Below are 16,641 nucleotides of genomic sequence, written 5' to 3'. Positions count from 1 at the left end.
TTTAAAAGATAGGTTCTCTTTTCTTCTGAACCTTGGAACCTCATTAAATATATAAAATATATCCTCAAAGATTTGGCTGAATTTACAACTAACTTGTCTGGAGTGCTGTCAGCTTTGAGAGTGTTGGAGGAGGTGATCGAGGGGATGTGACTGATGGTTGACCCACCAGCTGGACCTGGACAGTTAGAAGCTCTGCATCCCCTCCTCTGTCCTTGGACTATATGCTCTGCCTACTGTCCCCACAGTGGGAGCTGTTCCAAGGACATAGCTTTGAGAGAGTAAGGCACTGTTGAGGTCACAGTTCCTTGAGGAACTGCACACAGCACACTGAAGGCAAAGAAAGAAAACAAAGTGGCATTTTGGCCCCTGAAGCCCAACTGGAGGCTGTAGCTATAGTTAGAAGGTTGGAAGAAGGGCCGAGGTTAGAGAAGGATGTATAGGTTTCCACTACTCTGCTGGCTTCAAGGCTGGCAGATAAGGTGGAGGAGCAGGACGGTAAATTGGAAACTTTAGCATGCCGTTTTACAAAGCTAGGAGTGCCCAAGCTGCAGTGGATTAAAGTCCCAGCACTGTGACAAAACCTGATGGGGACACTGAGAGGTGGACTCCCTGGGAAAGTGAGGAGAGTAAAGGGGAGGATGTTGTGATGAATGACAGTGAACTGGACAAAGGGCCCCATGCTGTGCCCTGTGACCCCTACCACAAAGAAAAGGAGAACCACAGCAATGACAACATTAGCCAACAGGGCAGCCCCCAGGTCAGGAAACCATCATGATGAGAGAATATTCTCTCATGAGCTTATTGATACAGCTGCCAAGTTCCGCAAAAGGCCAGGGAAAGCATCCAGGCATGGTTAGTGCAGCTATGAGATACAGGGCTGATGGCATTTCTCTGACCTGGCATGAGGCAGAGAAAATGAGCAACATCCACACACCCTGCCCTCTGGCAGCACCTGCATGGTGCTCGGGGCACTCAAGGTATTCACTCCCTTAGAGATTGGATTATTCCATCCCGCAAGAAGGCTTGGCTCAATAAGGAGGACCTCTCTGGGCATGTGGAGCCCTGGAAATCTATAGCAGAGGTTCAACAAATTCTTAGGGAGTCAGGAATGACACAGGCAATCTACGCCCCTTTCACTGAAAGCCTCATTCACTGCAGGAATTAAAGTGAAAATTCCCCAGGCAACCCCTGGCACCTGGTATGGAATGGTGATATCCATACTGAGTCTAGCTGTGGAACAAGATTTTTGGGATCCTGGACAGTTCATTGCTGATCTGTGGGAAACTGACAAATCCTGGGGATGGGTATGGGCTGTGGGAAAGACCCAAGATAGAGAGGGAAGTTGGAAAACTAAAAGGCTACTACAATCAGCTATAGAAGGTCCAGTAAAAATAACATGAAAGCAAATGTGGTTTGACTTCATTGCTGCAGGGGCTCCAGCTGAACAGACTGACGACCCAACACTATCTTGGTTGGCCTGTGGCAAGCCGTAACACCTGGACAGCAAACAGTTCAGAACTATCCCATCTGCCCCTACCAGCCCTGATGCCCCACATGCTCCGGCAGAGGCCTCAGGGATACAGTCTTATTTGGGGACGGGGGGTGGCTTCCATGCCTCGGCCATATGATGCAGGTCAAGATTGCCTCCAGGTGAGAGAGTTTTTGGAGGCAATCACTGGCCTTACATTGAGCTCGCTATTCACTGGTTCTCCAGAAATAAACCAAAGGTGACAGTTCCAGTGGTTACTGGAGCCAAATGGACTCTAATTGATGGGAACCCTCAGAAGTTTTCTGGCCCCCTCAGTATCATCCATTGGTTATGGAGGTCAAATGGTTGAATTCAGAAAGTCCTTTTGACAATGCAAATTGGGCACTCGCCCCAAATGATTTTTTTTTTTTTTTAACTGAAGTATAGTTTCAGGTGTACAACATAGTGAGGCTTTTATCTCTACAATACCAGAAAACATACTGGGCACTGATACCCTACAGGATCAAACTCTGCAAACATCTATTGGGAAATTGTGCCTCCAGATTAGACTAATCAAGCCAGTGCTGACTGGAAACACCAACTGGGAACCAGTAAAAGCCTGCCACCCCTGCAAAGAGTGGTAACTGTCAATATAAATTGCCTGGGGGTGGGGCATAAATAGGAGAAACTATCCAAGATATCGTATGCCTTGCCCCTGGTGCTTTCAACAGCCTGGTATGGCTTGTAACAAAGCCAATGGCTCATGGTGGATGACCTTGGACTACGGAGAATTGAACAAGGCAGTGCCCCCCACCCATGTGGCTCAGCCCAACATTGCCACCATCTTAGATACCTTAGTTGTGGTCCTATGAATATACCATGCTGTGGCTGGACTTAGCAAATACCTTTTTCAATGTATTTTTGGCCATTGAGTCACAGGATCTATTTGCCTTCACATGGAGGGTAACAATGAACCTTTCAAATGCTTCTTCAAGGTTACCAGCACAGCCCCACCATATATCATGGGATGGTAGCCCAAGACCTGTTCTGTTCTCTTTTCCCACATCAGTAAAATGGCCAATTACATTGATGACATAATGTTAACAAATGAAGACTTGTCTCTGCTGCAGGGCTATCTTTGCTAGAATGTCTGTGAGAGAGAGGATGGACAGTGAACCCACAGAATATTCCAGGCCCAGGTGCTGTTATGAAGTTCTGGGGAGTCATTTTGTTGGGTGAGATGTGCAGTATTGCAGAAGCTGTGATTGATAAGGTGCAAGCCTATCCAACTCATAAGAACACAAAAGAGGTGAAGCTTTGTAGGGATTTTGGGATTTTGGAGCACTTTTATTCTGTACCTGGCACAGTGACTCTGTCCCTTAGACCATCTGGTAAAGAGAGGGCACACGTGGACTGGGAATCAAAGCAGCAAGCTGCCTTTGAGAAAGCAGAATGACTAGTGAAGAAGATTAAAGCTGTGGGCATCTCCCAAGCAGGACTATCATTTCAGTTGGACATGTCTGTGATGTATGGGTTGGACACTGTGGCAGAGACAAGAGAAGGAATGTATATCCAGGAATTTGGTCTCAGCTCTGGAAGTGGGCAGCAACCCGCTATGCCCCCATAGAGCAACGGCTCCTAGCAGTGTACACACTGCTCCAGGTAGACCCTCTCATGAAAGAACCACATATCATGGTAAGAACTTCCTTTCCTATCAAGGGATGGGTTGAGAATATGTTCCACTGACCCACCTCTGCCATGGCTTAAACTCCCACTTTGACTAAGTGACATGCAGAGGAACACCTTGTCCACTAGCCCACTGTGTTGAGAAAAGTGGCTGCTACTGGGGCCTATAGAATATGTAGGTCCTCCAAATATGTAGATCACTGTTCCTGTGGCAGCTGCTATGGCCCGTACAGAAGGAATGGAAGAAATTCCCATTAATGAGTGGCATACAGATGCCTTGAAATGGGAGCGAACCACAGCAGCCAATGGGCTGAACTCCAAGTGGTTTGGCTGGGGATCACCCATGAGGCCTGGCCATTAACACTTTGCACTGACAATTGGGTTATTCTAAAGGGATTAACCCCATGGCTTGGATGATGGGAAGCTGAGGAGCAGATGATCATAAATAAACCCTTGTGGGGTCGGGATATATGGAATGACATTTGGTTCACCTGCAAGAGACTGAGGCAATCCTCATTGTCTGGTATGTCCTGGCTCATAAGAGGCTGACATCTCTTGGCTATCAGAAAGCTGATGTCTTAGCTCTGGTATAAGCCAGAGGAATTGATCCTTCAGTACATACAGTGGATTGGATGCATAGCAAGAGTGGCCCACTGTAGTGAGATGGTGTATTGCCAAAGATTCTGGATTGCCCTTGAAATACAGTTACAATGCAGTAACAGCATATTATGTGTCGTAAAAAAAATGCCTGAGGCAACTGCCAGAGGAGTTTGGCTCCATCCACCAAAGTTCCTAACTGGTAAAGGATTAGCTAATTGATTACATTGTTCCCCTCCCTTTGAATGAGGGTTCTAAATACGCCCTAGTTTGTGTGGACACTGCATCTGGCCTAACCCTTGCTTTTGCTAGTTGCCGAGCAAATCAGGCTGCCACCATAATGGGATTAGAGAAGGTGAATACCGTGTATGGATACCCTCGTCAAATAAACAGTGATCAGGGGTCACACCTCAAAGGTCATAACTTGCAAGACTGGGCAAAAGAACATGACATTAAATGGATCTTCCATCTCCTCTATAACCCATAAGCAGCAGCATTGGTAGAAAGAAGAACGGAATATTAAAGTATATTAAATTACCAACAAGTAAAACTACCTTAGCTGGGTGGACTAAATTACTGTCCCAGGCTTTAATACATCTGAATGATCAAGCCAGTTGCCCTAGTTCGGGGACCCCTGCCAAGGCCCCCAATGCTGTAAAGGAAAAGGAGTTGCAAAAACAGCTATTGCCCCAACTCTCACCATGGATAAACATTCTATGCTGCTGAGAACACCAAGCCCCTAGAAATTCTATTAGAATTTCCAATGAGATGTTTTGCTGGGATGGGTAAGTTACTTCACACCCCTGGGTGGGGAAGAACTACTCCGTCACTACTGGGATCCTGTTGTCTTGCTACAAGCTGAACCTGCTGAGGTGTACTATACCTGGAGTGGAACACTCACTATTGAAAGAGGGGAGAAAGTGGAGGTCCTGGTCTGGTATATCCCACACCCAGCCCAGCTCCTCACACCTGACACTGCTGCCTCCCTGGCCATCATGTATGGTATGCACAACTGGTCAATTCTAAGGCTGCAGCCACATTAACATCTAAGGTCAGGCCATAGATGTAATTCCTGTAGAAGGGGAAGACTTCCCTGGATAAGTTTCTACTAAACATCTGTCTTTTCCACATTCAACTTCTGCTGATCCTGTGGTGTCTGGTCATAGGATGGGCACCTGATGGATATCCCTTTCTACAGTGAGCCCATTATTGTCCCCCACAAAGAAATCAATCCACCTCTTGGGTATTAGACAGCTGCCCCTCTCCAATTTGTCAGAATTGCTATGGTGGGTATCACCACACCAGGGAGATAATTGAAAGTCTCTAAAGCAGTACATAAAGAAAGAAAAAGCTAAGATAGTTACTCTTGATTCATCTGCCATTACCAATATTGAGCCAGAAAATTGGTCTGTGGCACACACTATCAAAAACATCATCAATTTTTTTCTATCAATTAAACTACACAGGCACCTCACCTAAGTACTGACCAGAAAGGTCCTAGAAATATCACCATTAGAGCCATGGGTGGTTATGCTCACATTTGGGATGGATTTATGTGGCTTACCCTAGGTTAGGGACATTTGAATACCTGGACATCCCTATGTTGGGAACAGAAAAATCACTCCAAACAACTAACTCAATTGTACCAGGAGTGTGGGATGGATATCACTGGAACAGTGTAGTTATTCTATCACATTAAAGAATAGTGACTGGTTTGGCTCTGACTAGTCATGCTACCCAGGTATTTATTGGTGGTCCCAAATGGGACTCAATGGTTATGTTGCCCAAATCTTTAGCCATGGCTTCCACCTGGGTGGTTCGGCCACTGCCTCTGGGTTTTCCCTGGGCACAGGGAGGAATCCACTCCATAGTTACAACAACTTCCAGCTTCCTTCTCCCTTGAGGGGAACACATGGACACATTCTGCTTTCCATTATCTGATCATTTGTCCACCATATTTGTTCCTTCCATTGGCCTGAAGGATGTTATAGCACACAAAGAAACTCTTACTAAATTCACCCAGCAAGCCTTAAATGATAACCAGCAAAGCCTGTTCTTACTGAACACTGAAATGTCTCTAATGAAAAAATCTGTCCTCCAAAATAGGATGGCCTTAGACATTACCATACCTTGCAAGGGGGGCACTCGTGTAATTATCCAAGTGGAATATTGTGTGTTCATACCTGATGAGCCTGCCCTAGTCATTTTGCCTGGGGATTACCTTAGAGTCAAACTGCTTCAGTTAAATGAGATAATGAATAAATAGGGCTTGCCTGGTTCCTGTTGTGTACTCAATAAATGTTAGCTGGTATTATTGGGGTATTAAGACAAAAACCTGAACTTCTTGACTCTCATTGTAGTGGTTTTTCCACAACATAAGGCCCACTTCCACTCATTCCGTTTTGGTTTTCATTTTTCCAGCTGTTCATTGTTCCACTACCAATGGCAGTAACAAAACTAAAACATGGAAATATGGTCAAGGACTGATGATGCAGTGAAGAGCTTCTCTTTCTAGAGGTCCCTGAAGACATTCTTCAGTAAAATACAGTCTGAAAACATCCAATCCTTCAATTCCTTATTAAATCAAAAGTAAATATGTTAGCCATATTTGATAGTCTCATTCATTCTTATCATCCAATTATGCATGTTTGCATTACTGGAAAAAATGTATTTCTGAGACATAAATAAGATTTGGGAGATTATAAATGAAAAGAACTTACTAAGTAAAAAGACTTGAATCAAAGAAAAGCAGAGAGTCTATTTACTGCATTCATTGGTGGATGTATTATAATCACAGCTATCAGGAAGACTATAATAATTTAAAACACCTGCATTTAAAATTTAAAAAATAAAAAATGCAGATGTTACCCATGTCTGGGAACAATTATTGTACTTTAACCCATCACAAATCCTGTCTGGATGGAAATACAAATCACTTCATAAAATTAATACGGGTTGTGCATCAAATATCATTTTGAAGTAATTATGGTAAAAATTCCATTGGAACACTACTCACATTTAAAACACATCACATCTTTGCTTACTTACAATATCCAAACTGTCTGCTTCTCTCCCCTCTCTACTACCCAAGAGAAAAACTGCCTACATCCTGTATCAAAGGCTGGATATGTCATCACTGGGATTAAAGGTAGGATTGAGATTCAGTTAAGAACATCAAACTTTTTATTATGTGTGGGATTTTCTGCATAAGTTTTATCTGATATTAATACAAAAGAAAAGACCCAACAATTACTTGCTAAAGACTAAAGACAATATGTCAATCATTATTCTAAACTCTTCAGAGGTATTATCTCATTTATTTCTTACAGAAATCCTGTGTGGCAGACATCTTATTTCCCATTTTGGGGATGAACAAACTGACACACAGAGGTTAGGTCATTTGCTCTGGGGCACATGACTAATACATGGTAGAGTCAGGATTTGAACCCACGCTATCTGAACCTCAGAGCCCATGTTCTTTACCTGTCATGCTCTACTACATCTGATTCTGATTATTTTCTACACCATGAATTCTGCAGTCCAAAACTTAGAGGCAAGAATTGAAGAAGCCAGTCTGGTGAAAATCTTGGCATATTTGTTCAGTGGGAGGAAAATTCCTCTATTACCCACAACCTATAGAAATGGACATGGCAGTAAACCACTGCTCCTTCCTCACTCCAAGCCTCCCAGAGGTAGAAAGCATAGAATCAGGTTGTGGATGTCCTAGTCTTCAATATTTTAAGGCATGAATGTGGCAGAAAATGGTTATCAACAAAACATGAATTCATGGGTATAAAGCCACATACTATAACAAATGAGCAGCTTCTTTTATTATAAGATTTTTCTCCTCCTCTAGGTGTTTAAAAATATGACAAAGAAATTGGTTTTTTTTTTTGTAAAGAGTGATGGAAGGCATTTGTCTAAGATGCCATCCCAAGGCTAACAAAGTGACATTATCTTTGCCATGGAAAGCCAGCGCTCAGAAGCAGTGGTAGAGGATGTGTGCAAAAGAGACAGGTGGGGGTGACAACATAGTTTTCCAAGCAATCAGAGTCCTCCAGCAGCATGCTTCCGTTATCAGCCCCCATGAAGTTTTGGCAAAGCACAGAATAAAAATGGTAATTTCTTGAAAGTGTATGATGAATTAATGTCAGCCTTTGTGAATTAAGGTACCCTGCATTGAAGCCAAAGTCTGTGCTGCATAGACTTTGGTGTAGATTAGTAAAGAATAAAGACTTGATTATGGTTCCTGTTTTCTTGCAACCACCACTCACACATTTCTTAATGCGAATTTTCTTCTCATATTATTCCTGGTAGTTGATTTGAATTTGCCATTAATAAACCTGACAGTCAGATATAATAATAACATATTGCTTGAAAGTGTTCTTTGTATTCATTTATTTATTTATTTTTTGGGGGAGGGGGTGAGAAAGACCCTTCTAGATAACACTTTCTATATCTGAGGAAAGATGAGAGGTATTTTTGTAGTTGTTAGAATAAACACTTCCAATGTCTATTATTCTTAAGTGTAATAAACACATGGAAAGCAATCTCTAGTTTTAAAACAGTTCATTAATTTAGTATTTTTTTATTCACCAAATACCTGTTGGGTACTTATTGTGTCCTATGTCCATTTTTTAGGTTATGAGGACAGTTAGAAATAATATAGAAGTTCTTCAAGCTTACATTCTAATGAGTAGAAAGAGATAATAAATGAGTATGTACTAATCAATATAAACTAATCAATAATAATGCAGTTTCAGACAGTGAAAGTGTTATTAAAAATCATCCCAATAAAACAAATCATCCCAACTTGACTTTTTATTTCTTCCCAAGAAATGTGCCTTCTAAATGTAAATTGCAAATTTTAAAAGGCTGCTTAATTTCCACATAAAGTCCAAATAAGTGGTGATATATTTTCATTGGGGGATATTTTAAATGGGGCAACTTGGCATAATTAACTATTAGCTAGTAGGTATCCTAGGATAGTTTCCTCATGATCAGTGTCATGGTCTGAAAACATCCCAGAATGACTTCATTGGAATAAAGAGTGCTACGAATATCATTCAGCTCCCAAACTAGCCAATGTGAAATGTTTGGCTGTGGAGAATATGGATTGTAGCTCACACAGGCGGGGAGGCCTAAATCTAGAAGGTCTCAACAAGCATTGCATGTTTGAAAAACAGTAATGCCAAATAAACCACACCCTTACTGAAACTCTCCCTGATGACATCAGCCCATTTTAATATGATTAATTTCTGACTTTTTGAGTGTCTTTACTATCTCAATGACACAATTAAGAAAAAGTTGAAGTGTATTGGCAAAGCACATATAGTATTTTTTTTATTTTATTTTTTTAGCACATATAGTATTTTATAATTTTTGTTTCTGCTGTGTGTATGTGTTTCCCACAAGCACTGAAGTCCCTCACAGCATATATGGCTGTGTTACTAAGTATTAATTAGGTCATTAGCAGCTGCTACAGTTAATATGGTTGGTGGATACATGCAATATCAAGGTACATGATCAAGTGAAAAGGTTCAGAGAAAAGAGTTTCAACAATGTATGTGTTGTTGCATAAAATCTAACTTGGTCAGTTTGGCATGATGGTAGGTGGGAAAAGACTGTAGCTCTCTAAACCAAGTCATTGTACATGTGGGGGGAGATGGGTGAGATTATAAGGGACCACAGCAAAAACAAACAAAAACCTCAAACTGATACTAAAACAGGTAGGAAATGGGAAGAGAACCAGAAGTAGAAGGCAGAAGGAAGCAGAGCAGGCATGCAGGGGATCCTGAGGACCAAGAACTAGGCTGCCCCTGGGGCAGGGGGGTCGTCTCCATCACGGACACCAGAGGCAGTTTCAGTAGCATCCTCTGCAGCCAAATGAGTGAGGCAGGATGGTGGCCGAAACCAGACTGCTTGGACTAGAATAGGCTCTGCCACTTACTAGCACTGCAAGCTAAATTGCTTGAGCAAGTTAATTAACATCTTCATGCTTCAATAACTCCAGTTTAAAAAAGAAAGTGATGTTGATTATAATAGTATATATTTCATAGGGCTATGGTATGGATTAAACAATATAGTTTGTGCAAAGCTCTTAGAACTGAACCTGGCACATAGGGATATGCTATTACAACAAGGGAGACTGGGTGAGGTCTAAGAAGCCTGGAAATTGGTTTTAATAATGATAGATGGGGGCACTGAAGTTAAATCTGAAATCTAGCATTCTCTAGTCAGGATGGTGCTTGATCTTCTCAGAATGGACATAATTTCTAGCTCAGGGAAACAAAGGAGCAATCTAGTACTGTAACAATAATATCAGGAATATTTTAGATGATATAGAATTTTTGAAAGTCCTGTTATTAAAATACAGAATCAAGGATGAGGAAATCTCAGGAAAGGAGTATTAGGTGGACATGACTTTACACTAAGCCACAAAGGTAATGGCACAGATTTGCTGAATGGAACAGGATTGGTCCTGTGTGGGTCTGGATGCAGAGTTTAAGTGGCTTCATTTGTGGAAAAATTGCAAGTGGAAGAATCCAGAAACTGTACAGAGCACTGTGATCTCGAGAGGGAAGCAGCTGTTTCTATATGACTATCGGCAACATGTAGAATCATGACATATTTATGGGTATGAAGACATCATCAGATACTTTGTGAACAATGAAACCAGAAGATGGGTCTCATCTTGACCTTGGTGGTAACCACCCACTCATTACTCTTGGTGTCAACTAAGTTACTCTACAAAATCTTCATATGAGCTCTCTCACAAAGCAAATGACCATTTAGATTTTGCAGCAAACATTTTGCAGTTTGATTTTAACAATAACCTTATTGTTAAAATCTTATCATATCTTACCATCTTATTAATAATATCATCTTATTAACAACACTATTTTTAGGTAAATTTTAGAATATGGCCATACATTTAAGCACCTGTAAAACAAACTATTTTTTTCCAAATTTATTCAGATATAATTAATATATGACATTGCATGACTTTAAGGTGTACAATACGATGATTTGATACATGTATATATTGCAAAATGATTACTGCCATAAGGTTAGTTAATACATCTTTGACCTCACATAATTACCATTTTGTTGTTGTTATGGTGAGAATATTAAAGCTCTAGGCTCAGAGCAACTTTCAAGTATGTGATACAGTATTGTTAACTATAGCCATCCTGCTCTACCTTAGAGTCCCAGAATTTATTCATTTTATAACTGAAAATTTGTACCCTTTGATGAACATCTCCCCATTTCCCCCATCCCTTAGCCCCTGCCAACCACCATTCTGTTTCTATGAGTTTGATATTTTTGGATTCCACATTGAGGTGACATCATGGACTATGTATCTTCCTCTGTCTGATTTGTTTCACTTAGCATAATGCCCTCAAGGTCCATCCATGTTGTCATAAATGGCAGGGTTTCCTTCTTTCTCATGGTTGAATGATATTTTATTGTAAATAAATGAAATATAGGTTGTTTCCATATCTTGGTTATTTGACTAATGCTGGAAATATCTGAGATCCTGATTTCATTTCCTTTGGATTCCCAGAAGTGGGATTGCTGGATCGTATGGTAGTTCTATTTTTAATTTTTTGAGGAACCTCCATATTATTTTCCATGATGGCTTTACCTATTTATGTTCCCTCCAACAGTGGTTGAAGGGTTCCTTTTTCTCCACATCCTCTCCAGCACTTGTCATTTCTTTTCTTCTTGATAATACCCATTCCAACAGGTGCGAGGTGGTATCTCATTATGATTTTGGTTTTTATTTTCCTGATGATTACTGATATTGAGCATATTTTCATGTACCTGTTGGCCATTTGAATACCTTCTTTGGAAAAATATCTATTCAGTTATTCTACCTATTTTTAATATTGGATTGTTTAGTTTTTGCTATTGTATGAATTCCTTATATATTTTGCATGATACCACTTATCAATAAATGTCTTACAAATACTTTATCCTCTTTTGCAGGTTGCCTTTTCATTTTATTTCTTCCTCTGCTATGCAGAAGCTTTTTAGTTTGATGTAGTCTCACAAGCTGATTTTTTCTTTTGTTGCTTATGCTTTTGATATCATATCTAAAAAATCATTCCTAAGACCAATATCATGGGGATTTTCCCCCATGTTTTCTTCTAGGAATTTTACAGAATCAAATCTTATATTAAAATCTTGAATCTATTTTGAATTAATTTTTATGAGTGGTGTCTTGTAGGGATCCAATTTCATTCTTCTGCATGTCATTACCCAGATTTCCCAATGCCATTTATTGGAGAGCCTAAACTTTCCTCCATTGAGTGTTCTTGGCTCCCTTTTCAAATATTAGTTGTCTGTATCTGTGAGGGATTTTCCTGGGCTCTTCATTCTTCCATGGGTCTATGTGTCTATTTTTTTGCCAGTGCCATACTGTTTTGATTACTATAGCTTTGTAATGTAGTTTGAAATCAGGAAGCGTGATGCCTCCAACTTTGTACACTTCTCAGGATTGCTCTGGTCATTTGGGATATTTTGTGGTTTCATATGAATTTTAGAATATTTTTTCTATTTCTGTGAAAAGTGACTGGAATTTTGATAGCTATTACATTGACCTTGGGTAATGTGGACATTTTAACAATATTAACTTCCAATCCACAAACATAGGATATCTTTCCATTTACTTGTGTCTTCAGTTTCTTTCATCAATGCCTTATAGTTTTCAGTGTATATATATATTTCACCTGCCTGGTTAAATTTATTCTTAATTATGTTTTTGTTTTTAATGCTATGGGATTGTTTTCTTTATTTCTTTTTCATACAGTTAATTGTTAGTTATAGAAATCCAGCTGGTTTATGGATGTTAATTTTATATCCTACTACTTAACTGAATTCATTGATTAGTTCCGACAGGTCTTTTTTGTTTTGTTTGTTCTTTTTGGTGGAGCCTTTGGGATTTTTCATGTATAAGATCATGTTATCAACAGAGACAGTTTTACTTCTTCCTTTCTGATTTGGATGGGTTTTCTTCTTTTTCTTGCTTAATGGCCTGGATAGGACTTCCAGTACTGTGTTGAATAGTAATAGTGAGAGAGGACACCTTTGTCTTCTTCATGATCTTGGAGGAAAACCTTTCAGCTTGTCACCATCGAAGATGACATTAACTGTCGATATGACATATTGTCAAATGGCCTTTATTATATTGAGGTATGTTCCTTCTACACCCAATTTGTTGAGAGTTTTTATGAGGAAAAGATGCTATATTTTGTCAGATGTTTTTTCTGCATCTATTGAGATGATGTCATGATTTTTGTCTTTCATTCAATTGATGTGTTACATCATATTTATTGATTTGCCTATGTTCAACCATCATTGTATCCCAGGGATGAATCCCACTTGATCATGGTATATGATTCTTTTAATGTGATACTGAATTTGTTTTCTAGTATCTTGTTGAGAATATTTGCATCTATATTTATCAAGGATATTGGCCTGTAGTTTTCTTTGCTTGTGCTATCCTTATCTGGCTTTGGTGTCAGGCTAATTCTGGCCCCATAAAATAATTTTGGGAGTGTCTCCTCCTCTTCATCTTTTAGAAGAGTTTGAGGAGGCTTGGAGTCAACTCTTCTTTAAATGGTAGAATTCACCATGAAACCATCTGGTCCCGGGTTTTTCTTTGTTGAGAGGATTTTGACTACTTATCTAATCCCATGTTAATTACCTGCTCATATTTTGTACTTTTTCTGATTCAGACTTGGTAAGTTGTATGTTCCTAGAAATGTTTCAATTTCTTCTAGATTTTTCAATTTGTTGTCATACAATTGTTCATAGTTTTCTCTTAAAATCCTTTGTATTTCTGTGGTAGGGTTACAAGGTCTCCTCTTTCATTTCTTTTATTTATTTGAATCCTTTCTCTTTTATTCTTGGTAGGTAGAGGTAAAAGTTAGTTAATTTTGTCTATATTTTCAAAAATCCAACTAGTTTTGTTGATCTTTCTCCTGCTTTTCTATTCTCTATTTAAATGATTTCTGTTCTAATCTTTATGCCTCCCACCTGCTAAATTTCAGCTTAGTTTGTTCTTGTTACTGTTCCTTGAGGTATAAAGTTATGTTGTTTACTTAAGATCTTTCTTTTTATTTAAATGTATGCATTTATCACTTTATACTTCCCTCAGCACTCCTTCTGTTTCATCTCATGTTTTGGTGTGTACAGTTTCTATTTTCATTTGTTTCAACATTTTTTAATTTCTATTTTGATTTCATATTTGCACATCAGTTTTCAGGAGTGTGTTGTTTAATTTCCACATATCTGTGAATTTTCTAGCTTTCCTCCTGTTATTGCTACCTAGTTTCATGCCATCGTAGCTGGAAAATATACTTGCTGATTTCATTCTTTTTAAAAATTTGCTAAAACTTGTTTTGTGGCCTAACACATCACCTATCCTGAAGAATGTTCCATGCGTGCTTGAAAATAATGTGTATTCTTCTGCTGTTGTATAAAATGTTCTGTAAATATCTGTTAAATCCATGTGATGTAAAGAGTATTTCAAGACCTATGTTTCCTTACTGGTTTTCTGTCTGGGTGATCTAATCATTGGTGAAAGTAGGGTTTTGAAATTCCTGACTGTTACTGTATTGTTGTCTCTTACTCCTTTCAGTATTTGCTTTATTTATTTAGGTGCTGTGATATTGGGTGCATATATATTTATAATTGTTATATATATTCTTAATGAATTGACACTTTTATTATAAAGTGAGCTTCTTTGTCTTTTGATACTTTTTTTTTTTTTTAAAGATTTTATTTATTTATTTGACAGAGAGACACAGTGAGAGAGGGAACACAAGCAGGGGGAGTGGGAGAGAGAGAAGCAGGCTTCCCGCGGAGCAGGGAGCCTGATGCGGGGCTCGATCCCAGGACCCTGGGATCATGACCTGAGCCGAAGGCAGACGCTTAACGACTGAGCCACCCAGGCGCCCCTTGATACATTTTTATAAAGATTTTATTCATTTATTTGAGAGAGAGAGAGAGCACACGAACAGAGGGAGGGCAGAGGGAGAGGGAGAAGCAGACTCCCCCTGAACTAGGAGCCCCATGCTGGGCTCCATTCTAGGACCCTGAAATCATGACTGGAGCTGAAGACAGACGCTTAACTGACTGAGCCACCTAGGAGCCCCTTTGATACAGTTTTTCTCTGATATATCTACTTCTGATTTCCATTTGCACGGAATATCTTCTTCCACCACTTCACTTATGTGTGCCTGTGTGTCCTTGAAGCTGAAGTGCTTGTAGGCAACATATAGTTGGGTTAAGGATTTTTTGTTCATTCAATCACTTCATGCTTTTTGACTGAAGAATTTAATCCATTGACATTCAAAGTAATTATTGCTGGATAAGGACTTAACTATTGCCATCTTGTCAATTGTTGCTAGCTATTTTGTATTTCCTTTGATCCTTTCTTCTCTTGCTGTCCTCCTCTGTGAATTGATGATTTTCCATAGTAGTATATTTTGATTCTTTTTTTGCCTTGTATCTACTATAGGCTTTTGTTTTGTGATTATCCTGAAGTTTACTTTAAGTAGCTTATTGATAGAAGTCTATTTTAAGATGGTAACAAATTACTTTGATTGTAATAAAACTGTACTCTTTTACTCCCACCATTTTCTGTTTTTGATGCTACAATTTTATCTTTTTATATTTTGTGTCCATTAACAAATCATTTTTGCTATAGCTATTGTTAATAATTTTGTCCTACAACATTTATACTACAATTAAGTGGTTAACACCACCATATTATAGTATTAGGGAATTCTAAATCTCATTATATACTTGCCTTTACCAGTGTGTTGTATATTTTCATATAATTTTATGTTTCCAATTAATGTCCTTTTGTTTTGGCTTGAAGACCTCCTTTCAGCATATATGATGCTAATAATGACTTCCTCAGCTTTTGTTTATCTGGGAAAGTATCTCACCTTCATTTTTGAAGAACAACTTTGCTGGGTGAAGTATTTTTGCTTGGTAGTTTTCTCTTTTTCAGCACTTTGAATATATCATCCCATTATCTCCTGGGACTTGCTAGGTTTCTGCTGAGAAATCTGCTGATAACCTTACATTAGTTCCTTTGTATGAGATTTTTTTCTCTTGCTGCTTTCAAAATTCTCTCTCTGTTGTTGATTTTAGGCAGTTTTATTATAATGTATCTTGGAGAAAACACTTTGGGTTGAAATTATGACATGACCTATTATGACATAAGCTTCATAAACTTGGATGTTCAAATCTCTGAACCTGTTTGGGAAGTTTTCAGTCATCATTTCTCTAAGTAAGCTTCCTGTCTCTTTCCCCCCATATTCTCCTTCTGGGACTCAAATGATGCATAGCTCATTTCTTTTCATGATGTTCCATAAGTACATAGGGTTTTTTCTTTCTTTTTCATTCACTTTTCTTTCCTGCTCCTCTGACTGGATAATTTCAAATGACCTGTCTTTAAGTGATTGATACCTTCTTTTGCTTGGTACAGTCTGCTATTGTAGCTCTTTTTTTATTTCTTCAGTTCAATAATTGTATTCTTCAACCCCAAAACTTCTTCTTGGTTCTTTTTATATCTTCTGCCTCTTTGTCCAATTTCTCATTTTATTCTTATTTTTTTTCAATGTTTTTCATTACATTGTTTATCTGTGTCCTTTGTAGCTCTCTGAGCATCTTTAGAAGAATTATTTTGAATTTTTTATTGGGCAATTCATCTATCTCCATTTCTTCAGGATTAGTTACTGGAAGTTTACTGTGTTCTTTTTGTGGGTTCATGTTTCCCTGTCTTTGTGAACCCTATAGCTTTGTGTGTGGCATTTGCCCATTTGAAGAAGCATTTAGCTCTTATAGACTTTAGACTTTACAGGCTGACT

Source organism: Phoca vitulina, unplaced genomic scaffold (genome assembly GCF_004348235.1).
Source record: "Phoca vitulina isolate PV1807 unplaced genomic scaffold, GSC_HSeal_1.0 scaffold13, whole genome shotgun sequence".
Taxonomy (NCBI): Eukaryota; Metazoa; Chordata; class Mammalia; order Carnivora; family Phocidae; genus Phoca; species Phoca vitulina.
Note: the sequence above shows the minus strand (reverse complement) of the source record.